At 39.9% G+C, this 13,603-nt stretch overlaps 1 long non-coding RNA gene across 1 annotated transcript in view; it reads left to right on the plus strand.

The window, feature by feature from the left end:
* The window catches only part of LOC106604743 (uncharacterized), a 28,851-nt gene extending 16,307 nt beyond the window's left edge, over positions 1 to 12,544 (plus strand). The window contains exons 3-4 of the long non-coding RNA XR_001328724.2: positions 12,220 to 12,357; positions 12,463 to 12,544. This is a non-coding gene — a long non-coding RNA (uncharacterized lncRNA). The remainder of the gene's footprint in view (positions 1 to 12,219; positions 12,358 to 12,462) is intronic.
* The last annotated feature ends 1,059 nt before the right edge of the window (positions 12,545 to 13,603 follow it).

Consider the following 13,603-nt stretch of genomic DNA (forward strand, 5'->3'; position numbering starts at 1 on the left):
TCCCTGCTCTCCTTTTTCACTCCCAAGTTGGCGGATTGCTCCTTAAAAACTCCACCAGAGATGAAAAAAGAGAGACTTCACAGTTGGCTTTGGCATACGAATGCCCTGGACTCATTAAATTAATAGGGGCCAGATTCCCCTTACTGAGCGTGCACCGATGCCCTTTGAGTTTGCTGGGGCTAGAGGGTGTGCAGCACTTTGAAAGCTGTGACCGGCATATTGAACCCGTTTTAATAGAACCCTTTGGAAGCTCCTGGTAGGATGCGCAGTAACTCCTCGCCTTTAAGTTCCCGCACCTCTCTGTGTGATCTCGTCAGATAGCTGCTTCAGCCTCGGATAGGGCCCAAACCGGGGAAGGGGGTGCAGGCGAGGCAAATTAGACCAGCGGTGTCCGTATCTCAGCCGAGGCCATTCTTTCCTGGAGACGTGAGTCCTTGAGAAGGGGCCCAGTGCAGTGCTTTGATGTGGAAAGTTGCCCGGTGTATTACTCTGAAACAGGAGGCTTTAAGAGAGATTCAGTGGGATTCCCTTCAGGGAACAGCGGGGGAGTACGGCCTATCGTTGGTCAATTGTGCATACAGTGCTGATTTAATTACACCAGTGTCTCCTCTGCTTCTCAGACGGTCATTGAGCGCCTACTGTACAGGCCAGGAGGACTCCATGACCATTATGACTGTCATCCCCATTCAACGTGACGACACAAAGCCAAATCATCCCACAATAAGGGGTGAATGTCAAGAATGCAGAGAGGGGTTCATGAAGAGGGCTCTATGGGAAACGGCAATGAAGGTGGAGACTCTGGTAGCACAGAAAATAGCATGTAATAGTTTTTAATGGTAATCTATGCCTATGATGCACAAAGAATCCACGACACAAAGGACAAAAGTTGGACTTAAAAAAAATAAGAATTATAAATGTATGAATTTTGCATATGTGCCCAACAGCTGAAAGATGTGTCGATAAAAAAGCAAAGAAGGCTGCATGCCCATTTGCATAACAAAAACTCCCCTTAAGTACTAATAAGCCACCCTTAAGGTTAATCGCAACCAGGAATACTGATGTTAAGATAAGAGTAGAAAAATATGAGATAACTCTCTTTGGCTGCAATGAAGATATTACTCATTGAACTGATTGAGCACTCAGTGATTTTGCTATTGATATAAGCATTAGGCAACAGCTAGCAAGCCCAAAAGCATTCCCGGCTATTTCCTGCGAGGAGGCTGAAAGCGCACTATAATATAATGATTATCTTCCTCTGATTCTCCATTCAGTGCTATGGTGTCACTATGACTACCTGAGATACTATTGAACACAGCACCACCGAATAGAAAAGCATCCCTCACAATGAAAGAAGATTACCCATAGCCGGGGAATGAGGTGGTGCTCCTTATTCAGGCAGGCTGAAATATCCTTTAAACACCCCATAATACGAAAAGTAGCAGGCATACGCCGCAGGCAGGCAAGGCAGGCAGGCAGGCAGGCAGGCAGGCAGGCAGGCAGGCAGGCAGGCAGGCAGGCAGGCAGGCAGGCAGGCAGGCAGGCAGGCAGGCAGACAGGCAGGCAGACAGACAGACAGACAGACAGACAGACAGACAGACAGACAGACAGACAGACAGACAGACAGACAGACAGACAGACAGACAGACAGACAGACAGACAGACAGACAGACAGACAGACAGACAGACAGACAGACAGACAGAAGAGGGGCTCCAACTGGGGAGCCCAGTGAACACACATATCTACTGAGGCTAAAAGTGTCTGACTCAGGTTGCCAAGCACTAGCAGAGTGAGATGCATATCCAACTACTACATCCCTTATCTGTTAGCATCTGTATGAGACAGAAACAAAACAGCACCATACCATAGGACCCTTCTTTGAAAACCATATTTGGCTCGATCACTGTGGCTGCAATATTGCTGGATCTCTCGTACTCATGAGTGGTTCTATAAGCAGAGTACATTTCACTGCTGTGGTGGCTGATACTTACATGTCTCGCACTCTCAAGTGTGGCGGTAATTTATGCTCTCGCCAGCTCCCGTCATCTTGATGCGATTCACACACTGACAAGAATCCATCTCCTTGGTATCTGGCAACAAAGAGGGTTGGGGGGAGGGGAGAGAGACGGGTGCAGATATTTTGTGATCACCGCTGACACAGTCAGAAAGGGAGGGAGAGGGTTACAAGGCAGACAGAGATCATGCGAATGCCTAACCTGACTAAGTCTATTCCACAGTGCACCCTTCCTTTCCTCCCTGCCACATACACAGTCTAAACAGATTCTCACACACACACACACACACACACACACACACACACACACACACACACACACCGTGACATAGGTGCACAAGAATACAAAAACATCCCTTAAGCACACTGCAGCTCCCTTTCACTGCAACTAGAGTGCAAAGGTACATTCCTTCCTCTGGACGGTTGGTTTCCTGCTTATTCTGTTTGTTTGAGTGTGTTTAATGAGCTCACTGTAATTCTGATTGAAGACATGAGAATCTATGGGGACTCGTGGTAGTCCATGTATGTCCTCCTTCTCAAGAATGCAACTGAAACACTCTCGGGATGAAATACATTTGTGAAAAAAAGTTTTCAAATATTTCTCATTTCTTTTCATCTTTTAATATAGTTTCATGTGATGTGGGCTGTGTACAATCATTCACAAAACGAAAATAAAACACCTCAAGATTTGCTGCCAATGTGAGCAGACTTCTTTCTCCACTAGTTTTCACAACAGAGAGAGAGAGAGAGAGAGAGAGAGAGAGAGAGAGAGAGAGAGAGAGAGAGAGAGATAAACTCTTAAAAGATAAGTATTATTTAGAGACTACGATTCATTTGGCAGCTTATATTTCCAGCCCTAAAAAGCTCAAGCTAGTCCCAGAAATACTGTGGTTTGTTTTCAGCTGCAGCGAAGAGAAAAAAATGTGGCTTGGTCCGAGGCCCCCCAATCCCCACTCCCCTTTTCAAAGACGGACCTTTTTTCAGCTCCTAGTGGTCTTTGCACATTGGTGTGGTGACTATGTGCTTCACAGGTGGGAGTCTGCCTCCATCGAATAAACCAGTTCACTAAGGACGGGATTTGGCGCTGTTATTTTTCTATTAGGGAAGAATTATGCTAAGCCTTCTGAAGCCATCTTTGTGTTGCTATGGCAGCCCATATTTCCTGCCGGGTTGCGACCTTGAATGACTACAGTGCAAAGCCAAGTAGCACCGAGATCCTTTGAGGATTAGGAAACGTGGGGCTCATAGTTATGCAAAACACCTCAGATATGATTGAACCTTGAAAGGCTGAATGACAAGTTTATTGAGATCGCCGCTCTTTTCATCTGATCATTGTCAGTCGAACATTCCCAATCACATGCCATTCGTTGATCTGCAGCTTTTCCGCTTGCTTCTGTCTAGGTCAGATCTGTCTGATAGAAATTTGCGGGGCTTTTCATTTATCCAGAAACCCAATAGCCGTATACTTCATATTAATCAGTTGTGTCTTTAACGAGATGAATCACATAATGATATTGATGCAAATCAATAAATATCTTGATCACAAAAATTGCCTAACATCTGATGGCATATCCATCACTTTGCTCAATAAAACAGTTGCATTTCAATGGATATTTCCTCTGATGCAGAGATTGTAGTGCAGCTGTAGGCTAGGCTACTGTGGCCCTAGAGAGCTCTGGTGTAAAGCTTTACATTATTCATATTTAAAATGCATTTCAATCAATACCCCTACACTAAAGAAACATCTAAAAATGATTTTAACATTTGAGTTTTGTTTTTACTGCTTTACTCTAAATTTGAATCTTAACATTAGTTTTGATGCGTACGCAACTGGAATCTGTATCAATATATGTTGTTCAAATGTCTTGTAATTTCACTCGTGTTTTCAGGCCAGCCTTCAAAGTCTCAAATGTATTTTCAAGAGAGATGTACAGACAGCAACTCAAAGCTGACACAGGGATGGGGCTTTGAACATACGAGATTGACACTATTGTGGTCACAAAGCACAACAGGAGACTACTTTGAAGAGGAAAGTGCTTTGGGTATCAGATATCGCCTTGGAAATGGTGTCCGAAGACAAGCTCAAGTATTAGACCTGTTGAATCGGCATACTACTTAGGACAAGAGAAACAAGGCTTGAGTATAAAGCTACTTCCTTGACTACCCCCAACTGGAGATCTGGAAAGGAGTTTAAACCCAAGATTAGCTAAAACCCGATGTTTTATCATAGGTTTAGTTTCTCCATACTAGCTACCAGGACCCAGGAGGGAGATGGGACTTGCTATGCAAAAAAACTAAAAAAAACATGACAACTTAGACAAACTAGACAGGAGTTTTTACAAAATAAAGCGCTGCTATCAGAGCAAAGTCTTGTCGTTGGCTTGGGAATTGATCGGTTTGAAGCTCAAGCTGTGTCCTTGTCAGTTGACGGGTCTGTAGAAGATGTTACACTTTCAGACTATGCCTATGCCTTGTCAATGTGGACGCTTGAGGAGTAGAAACAAACTCTGAACACTGTTTGCGCGACACTAGCCACTCTCATCAACACGATTTCGACAAAATGTGTCAGTCACCCATCTCCCCTGGCAATCTAATCAATCTCTGAGGTCCCAACAGGAAGTAGGACTGTGAGTACAGCTCTCTGTGTTTCTGTTCCTCAACCTTCTGCCATAAAATGGTTCTATAGTCTTTCTGTCAGTGTTCGGTTAGGTTTGACAAAAGTGACATTCACATATTGGGTTGTTCTGTTGTCACAGTCGTGCCTGGCTTAAAGTGCTCTCAATGTGAGGTTTGGTCCGCTTTGATGTCAGGGTCTCCAGAGACCTGGTTTTAGCATGCAATCTGCGTCAACTGTTCCCTCCCAGCCTATCCTGCAAAGAGTGACACAGGAACTGCCAGAGCAGAGATTGACTCTTTCATTTCCTACTGACTACAAATGAAGGATGCTCAGAAAGTAAATTCAGGGGGTGCCAAGCACACACTCACACACAAACACACAGAAGTCACTAACTTTTGTTAATATTTTCTGCAACTAAGAACAACTGCTGTATTTAACATTAGACTATTATCTCATCTTAACATTCTGTTTACAATGCTATGTGGTACACAGGAGGCTGCTGAGGGGAGGACGGCTCATAATAATGTCCGGAATGGACATATGGAATGGCATCTAACACGTGGAAACCATGTGTTCGATACCATTCCACCTATTCCGCTCCAGCCATTACCACAAGCCCGTCCTCCCCATTGAAGATGCCACCAACATCTTGTGATGTGGCAACATCCACCACTTCCAAGATCAGACAACAAATTATGTTGGGAGACATCTCTAAAATCTATGTCATGCAGTTACAGGTCCAATGCAGCCGTTTTTATATCAATGTCAAATCATTTCTGGGCAGGGGCGCCACTTTTGGTTTCAGAAGTGGGGGGGACATAACTTATTTTTTATTTAAAAAATGTATCCGGTTGGATAAACACTCCAAACAGCCTACCCGACTGCTCATAGTTGTCCGCCTGGTCCTAAAGCAAACTGTTGCCTCATTTTGTATCACATTCCAATGATAAAACTGGAGGGACAAAAATGCAATTTCCTATCCCTTGTCCCCTGTGAAAGTTGTGCCCTTGTTTCTGGGTAACAATTAAGTACCTTACTGTGGTGATAGATTTACATTAAAATGGGCAAAATGGATTTTTAGCAAAAACCTTTTCTCAAGCAAGAATTTTGCTAGGACTGTCTGGGAGTGGTTTGGAACTCTTTGTTATTGGTATATTAACCAATTTACCACATGGTGTATTTGACCAATAACCTTTTGATTTGATTTCACTTGATTTGGTGATGTCACCATGGAAAGCTGAAGCTCCCATGCAAACCTGCTGATCAGGAAATAACATTGATCATAATGTTTCACACTTTTAGAGTGTTAGTTTCATCAGCTGTTGTACAATATGATACAAAACACAGAAAACACATAATTTTCACTGGACTGGACCTTTAATGTTGTAATCACTAATCAGGTATGAATTCACTGTTATGCCCCAAAAGTGTCACATTCTGATAAAACATAAAATATCAAACTCTAAAAAACAAAGATGCCATGGTATTCCCAATGCTAGTCATGTAAGCTTATCCGTTCCCCTGTCACAAGGACGAAATTAGAGCATTCTTGCGAAGAAAACCTAATTCCATAATACTGATTATTTATTCATTAATTGAAATGGCAAGAATATGGGCTAGGCTTTGATATACCGTCACAAGTTGCTATTCACTCATCACTCATTAGATAACGTGCATCTTAACTGGATTTACAATTTCAGGAAGAAAAGGCTTGATTAATAAAGATCTGGTAATCATGTTATATGCCAGTAAAGGCACGAACAAATCCTTCGCGCCCCCCTGCAACGCAAGGCTCACCTGAGATGCAACCTGAGCACCACGTGACGTCTGCCCTTCAGACCTTCGCACAATGACAATTGGCATTAGCGGGGATTAAAGAAGAATATTTCAATATACCGCAGGAATTTACCTGACAGTGCCAAAATAATTATCCACCCTTCATGAAAAACGGAATTATGGGAACCCCAAAAACAGACATCTGAAATTGGGGTGAAGAGTATTTAAAAATGGCTGTGAGTCAAATAACTAGGGAATTTATCTTATTAATGTAAATAATTAAACGAATGATTCTTGGCTAAATAAGGGCTTGGGACCACTTTTTGTCCATATGTGATTGAGGGTAAGAAAAAAAATGTAGTCGGCTATTCTTTCAAATTGGAAAGGGACGGGTTTTTGCCTTGGTCATGTGTGTTAAATCGTTATATATTTCACATTCCGTACAATGTCAGTCCTCCACCATTTCATACCATATTTCTTGTGTCAGTCCTCCACCATTTCATATCCTATTTCTTGCAACACCGGTTTAAAGATTAGCCTATTTGTGCTGGCATATTACAATATCACGTTTTAACTTAGGCTAAATGACAATTATGTTGTTGCTTTTTAGAGGGGGGTGAGATAGATGTAGTTATGTTATATGAATTTAGCAATTAATCTATTTGAATAATGCTTTAATATATTGCAACAGGAAGACGTTTAACTTTTGTAACCCAAATTGGGGATTATACAACAATTGACTGATATAATAGTACGTGTGTAGCCTATGTAGGTTATAGGCTAAACTTAGATAGGCCGACAGACAGAGCCATGCACTAGGCCATCAGCATTGCTTCAATTACCTCACATGGCGGTTATATGCAGCTATATTTACACTGGTCAAGGAACAGAGAAGTTAAAGGTCACTGTTTCGTTACTTTGTAGGCCATGTTGTAATACAGCCGATAATGTTTGTCATCAATGGCCTATGTAAAAAATTAATTTGAGGTGAATAAAGTGCATGCATTAGTTTAGAGACTATGACAATACGCCAAACGTAAAACAACGTCTTCAAATTGTGTTTACATTTTGATTATAAATGTTATCATACAGTGATGTGTGGCAGGTGTCATAAAAGTTATGCATTTGGAGCGGATATTGTGCCTTTTACACCTGTTGACCACAGATTGTAGGCCTAATAAAATAATGCGACATTTAGAGATATTAGCAGACATATTGTCTGTCCTGTTAGATAATGTAGACAATTTTCCTCGTATGACAAATAGTTTTCAATGCAATTCAACATGTATTATAATTGCCTATTTAGGACTAACTTTGATTTTTATTTGTCTTTCTTATTTTATTTATTAGATTGGCAGTAATATAGCCGACCCACAACAATAGTCGGAAGCCTAATTTCATGTAGCCCAACGATTTCTAAAACGGATATCTTAATTCAAGAAAAGTAAACACTGAATTAAGAAAACATTGTGAGAATGCGCATTCAGGTTATGGTTTCACATACCAAAATCCAGATTGAAGTAATTAATAACCCACTAATGCATGGTCCGGACTGGGAAAATAATGTAGGCTGTATATTCATGAGGGTGCTACCGCAGCAATGTTAGAAGACTTGTGGGTGTGCGTGCTGAACGTAACTTGTCAACAAATCCTGTAATAGTTCAGATCGTTGAGTTTGTGTAATTTAAATTATTTGACGGCCTATGACAATTTATCCAACTAACGTTTTCAGTGACAAATTGGGATATGCTGCTAATTCACAGTAGCCAAAAGTTTTCACCCACTTCGGAAATCATAGAGACTGATATAAAATGGTATTTGTCACATGCTTCATAAACAACAGGTGTAGACTAACAGTGAAATGCTTACTTATTGGCCCTTCCCAACAATGCAGAGAGAAAAATAGAGAAATAAGCAAATCAAATAAAACACTAGGAATAAATACACAATGAGTAATGATAACGTGGCTATATACACAGGGTAAGTACCGAGTCGATGTGCAGGGGTACGAGGTAATTTAGTTAGATACATACATAGAGGTAGGGATAAAGTGACTAGGCAACAGGATAGATAAATAACAGTAGCAGCAGCGTATGTGATGAGTCAAAATAGTTAGCGCACTCCACACGATTAAAATATCCAAAACATGTATTCTCCATAAGACGCTGTGTCGCAAAAAGTAACATTAGGCTATATTTACATATCTTACCAAATATTGTGTCTATTAATCTCGAAATTGCAAAACTGTGTGATACTCTGACTGTGAAATGATTAATAGACACCATTGAATAGGCGATAGCCTAGCCTGCTAACTACATTCACAGGTGTGTTTTGGCGGACATTGCTCGTCCCTCGGGGGTGAAGCTCTCTTTAGGACACTTTAGCCAAACCAAAAGAAAGTTACAATGGGATTTATTCAAGGCTCCTGAAGTGTCCTCCACATATCGCCCCGAGAAGGCCCCTTTTCACTAGAAGGCGATGCACCACTTCAGCATTTATGTCCGGCAGAAAAAGATGAGGCCCTCCTCTATCCCATGTAAACACGGCGCTATGCATTGTGTAAATTACGTGGATTAGCCCCCTTTTGTTGCCAGAACACTGGACCTCTACACACAGGGACTGATTCAAACCTCCCCCAAAGCCATTTGGCCTTAACTGACAAAGTTAAGGAAGCGTTACATCCATATTACTGCACGAATATTTTTTTACCGGAAATAGGTCGTCAAAAAGTACCTGATATTGTTGAATATGAGTTGTTTTCGGTGTCTGGAAAAGGCTGGATTGTGATGTGAAGGATACAAATGTGACTTCTGACTTCACCTTTGAAGCTTCGGTGAGAGTAGGATACATACATTTTGGTTGCCATCCCGAAATTGAAATGACTTTATATTAAGGTAATTTCCGGGGTTGTGCCCTGAAATGGCCTTACCTTATTTTCTATCATTTCAATTACAAAGCAATTATTTAATTGTTCACACGAATACTATTTAGGCTACAGTAAGCCAAAGAAGCAATGTCTGTAATTATATTGAGCAATGCAACAACTGCTTAACAATTGTTATAAGGCTACAATGCGATAACAAAGTCAATATTAAATAGAAGGGGGATCGAATAATAAATAGTCCTAGGACCTCATGCATTGCAAAGTTGAGTACGGCAAATTGTTCCGAAATTAGTTCAATATTCGTTCATCAAGAAGAGGCTTATGAGAATAAATGTTTCCTTGGTGACCCTTATTTTGTGTTCGTTTTCCTATTTCTCCTGGACTAACTTTTATTGAATATTAGCCTATACTCAACGTTTAAACTATGTTAACTTCGTAGGCATAAATCCTAATGACTTCTTAGACTTAATACAGTTTTGTTGATGCCTTAGCCTAAAGCTAATACTCGACAAACATGTATTTGTTTGATTGATGGCTCACTAAATGTGAATGTTACACATTTCAGAGGCCGAGAAGTTATTCGATTTTGTTACAGAACATTTCTCAAATATGCGTGCCTTAATTACCTTTAAAGAGTATCATTTTTGTTGTTGTTGAAAAGACACAACACGAAATAAGTCTCAGGGCGCCACTGTATATCAATAAAATATATAATCTAATATATATATATATATATATATATATGATATATTAAGCTATAGGGACTGGCTAAATGATTTAAGTGTGTTAGAAATGTGTTCTGAAATTGTGCAAAAGGTCAAGTTAGCTTTTTAGTTGTAAAGTTTCTTGCACCTGACCTAGACCCTGAACATACCTTATCATATCATATGCCTATACATGTACACAGGTTGTACATGCCTTGTTATAAATGTAAAAAATTGGAAAATAATTATTGATTCATTGTGTGTCTCACGTGTTGGACTGTTTAATATCCTGAAATGTCTCTAATTTACAATAACCTGCATGTTGTGTTTGTTTTACAATGGGTTATATAATAAATGTAGCTTCACATTCTTATGATCACAATTGAATCCATTTTCCAGAAATATAGATCTGTGTTTCAGTCCCCACTTACTTGTATAATTGAGGTCTGAAAGAGTGTGGCAGAAAATGATTGAAAGCCAGCAAGGCACTGAGAAATTAATTTGAGATAAGACATCACAATTAGTGGAAGTATGCCTAATAAATTACATTACTTCATTTCTTATCATTTTACATGGATGATTTGAAACCAGCTAAAAAAACGTATATAAGAGATATAATAACATCAAAATTACCACTTGATAACATTAATCTAACATGTTTATTTGAATGCTTTAATTTTTTTAATGTGTTGAATGTTCTATTGAAATTATAGGGCGTTCGGCATTGTATAAGTTATTAGTGATTTTGAGTGATTTAAACAGTGATTAACTGAACAGCTCGTTTTGTTTACCTCTCGATTGATGTAAAAAAAAAAAAATACATGGAAACGTTTCTTTCTCATTCACTCCTTTTCAAAACACTATGTCAAATTTTGTCATGTCAAAATAAAAACGACCAGTTAGAAATTTTAGATTTATAAAAGTATGATTTTTTTCTAAGTCAAAAGGCACGGAAATCGTCTGAATTTGCAAAAGTGGTTGGAAATTGTCCTCGAAGCGTAAACATGGTCCACAGTAGCAAGGTGCGAAATTAAAAAGATATAAAACAATAAGATAATGGAATCATTTTAGAGCAGAACGTCTTGCCTTGACGAAATGTGACAGAAACTTTTCACTGGTTGTTTGTTTTGCGTCTAGACTACGGGAGTCAATCACATTTCACAGCAGTTATTGCCTCTCCTACGCACCTGTGACCTATGAAGACTTGACTTCAGGTGTGCAAAAGTTCATATATGTAGAGAAGATAGTCCATGTTTTTTTTAAACTGAACGGATTAGTAGTGTTTTTCCAAAAAAATTATCATTTATATGGACATAACTGACCTCATTTTCGAAGTAATGTCTCAGCATGCGGTTTAACGCAGGAATGAAATACAAATGTATTAGAAAAATGACAACAACAAAAAACGTATCAGATCTTGACTTTCATAATGTGTAGGCTGTATAATGTTAACATGTAGGCCTATTACTAGAAAAAGTTATTCTTTGTGAACCTGTCTCTTACCTGTCAATCCAACTTGGTAGACTGAAATGTGTTACCCCTCCTTATTGACTGAATTTGTGTTTTCTTATAGTCTAAATTGTAAAGACATATTGATCTATGGTGTAATCCTAAACCAGAATGCATTGATATAAGTGACCACCAGAACCCAGTGTTTATATTCATGAAACATTTTCAATGATTTTATTAAATTATGTTGATGCATATTTTACAAAGTATTTTGAGTATTTCATTTATTTTTGTCTCGGTGCTTGTCGGGCATTTGACTAAGTAATGCAGGCTTTACTTTCACTAAGGAATGCAGGCATAACTTCAACATCTATACACTTGAAAACAATGTTTTCAAATCAGCTGCAATGATGAAAACGTTCATAAAGGACAATGTCAGATTTGAGTTGCTATATGATTCACAAGACACATGCTTCCTGCTGCTGTGATGCAGTGAGCAGTAAATATGTATTAATCAAGAATGTATCCTGGATGGATACATGATCATCATATAGAGGTCATTCATAAAACTCACTGCCAATATTCATTTACCATATTTTACATTTTTTTGCCAAACAGGTAAATAGCATACACCACAAAAACCCAGAAAACATGCACCACATAAACCATATGAATCCAGTTTTAGGAATAAGCCTCAATATTATTTCCATCTGAAAGCATGACCTGACGTTCTTGTATGATTCTAAACCAAAGCTGTCATTGTTGTGTCTTTTCCAGGCTGCCGACTGATTTAATTGGGCTGCATTTTATGTGTAGGACGAGCCAACAGAACATCTGACCATGAAGCTTGCCAGGCTGTGGATCCTACAGGTCTGCAATCACAGAAAAATCATATAATTCTCCATCCATATAAAGGTAGGGAGATTGCCAAAATGTTTGTTGTCAAATGCACATCATACGCATGGCGGTTCTAGGCAAAAGAATTAGAATGGAATTTCAATCAATACATATCCTTCTCAGGTCAACAAATGGGCTAGAGAGATTGTTACAGAGGGGATGGCGTAAACTGGAGAGAGACAACTAAGAGGACACTCGTCTAAAGGTAAGCCATCCTTCTACTTTTAGACGAGTGTCCTCTTAGTTGTCTCTCTCCATCCCCTCTGTAACGGTCTCTCGAGCCCAAGGTTGGACAGTGACCAGGGGGGAGAGAGGACAGGCTGTACAATTACGACTGAGATCAGAGTAGAGACTCATCTTAGAATAGGACATCTGGTCGAGAAGGATTTGTGTGACATCAGAAAGATACGGTGGCAGCGATAGCAACACTTTACGTTACAGTGGCATCATTTCAGACTAACTACAGGGTAGGAACTACGGTAAATTACATTGCACCAGACAGGTGATTGTAGGCTTCGGCATAGTACTTAACATTACAAAATCGGTACAAGCAAAAACTTCACATTTAAAGTGACAAGTGGTGCATAACTGCATGTACTTACTAACTTTTTACATGGTAATTACATACATATTTAGTTACATTAATATAGGGCCAATTAAATGGCAAAGGTGCCTGCAGGGATGAAGTCATTAGGGTGGAGGGGACTATAATATCATATTAAAGATAGTGCAGTAGAGAAGGGGAATATTCCTACCCTGTTAGAAAGAGCTAGCACTGAATAGGTCAAATGAAAAAAAGCCGCTGAAGATGATGAGGGTGAGAAGAGAGGGTGACCCTTCGGCAGTGTGAGGTAATGTCGTCCTAATGTAAGTGAAGCCAAGGTGAGGAGGCAGGTAGGATGGAGAGGAACGACTGGCCTGACACAGACCAGGTGGATTGATATGCCCTCTTACACAGAATAAAATAGGAAGATTATTTCATTGTCCATTGTCATGTTGTGTAGTTCATGTGCCAAATCACTGTTAATCATTTATATGCATCTGTACCCAAGTGTGTATGACCATGTGTGTGTCTGTGCTTGTGTATGAATGCCCATGTGTGTGCCAGTGTATGTGTGACTGTGCATGTGTGTATGCCTATGTGTTGTCTGTCCATTAGGGAAGTTAAAAACCGTGTTGGAGGAGCCACGTCCCCTGAACACACCAGGCTCCATTCTAGCAGAAGCACGTTCAAATGTTCAAATTTTACTCTACCCCCCCCTTC

This window comes from Salmo salar, chromosome ssa05, assembly GCF_905237065.1.
Source record: "Salmo salar chromosome ssa05, Ssal_v3.1, whole genome shotgun sequence".
NCBI classification, from domain to species: domain Eukaryota; kingdom Metazoa; phylum Chordata; class Actinopteri; order Salmoniformes; family Salmonidae; genus Salmo; species Salmo salar.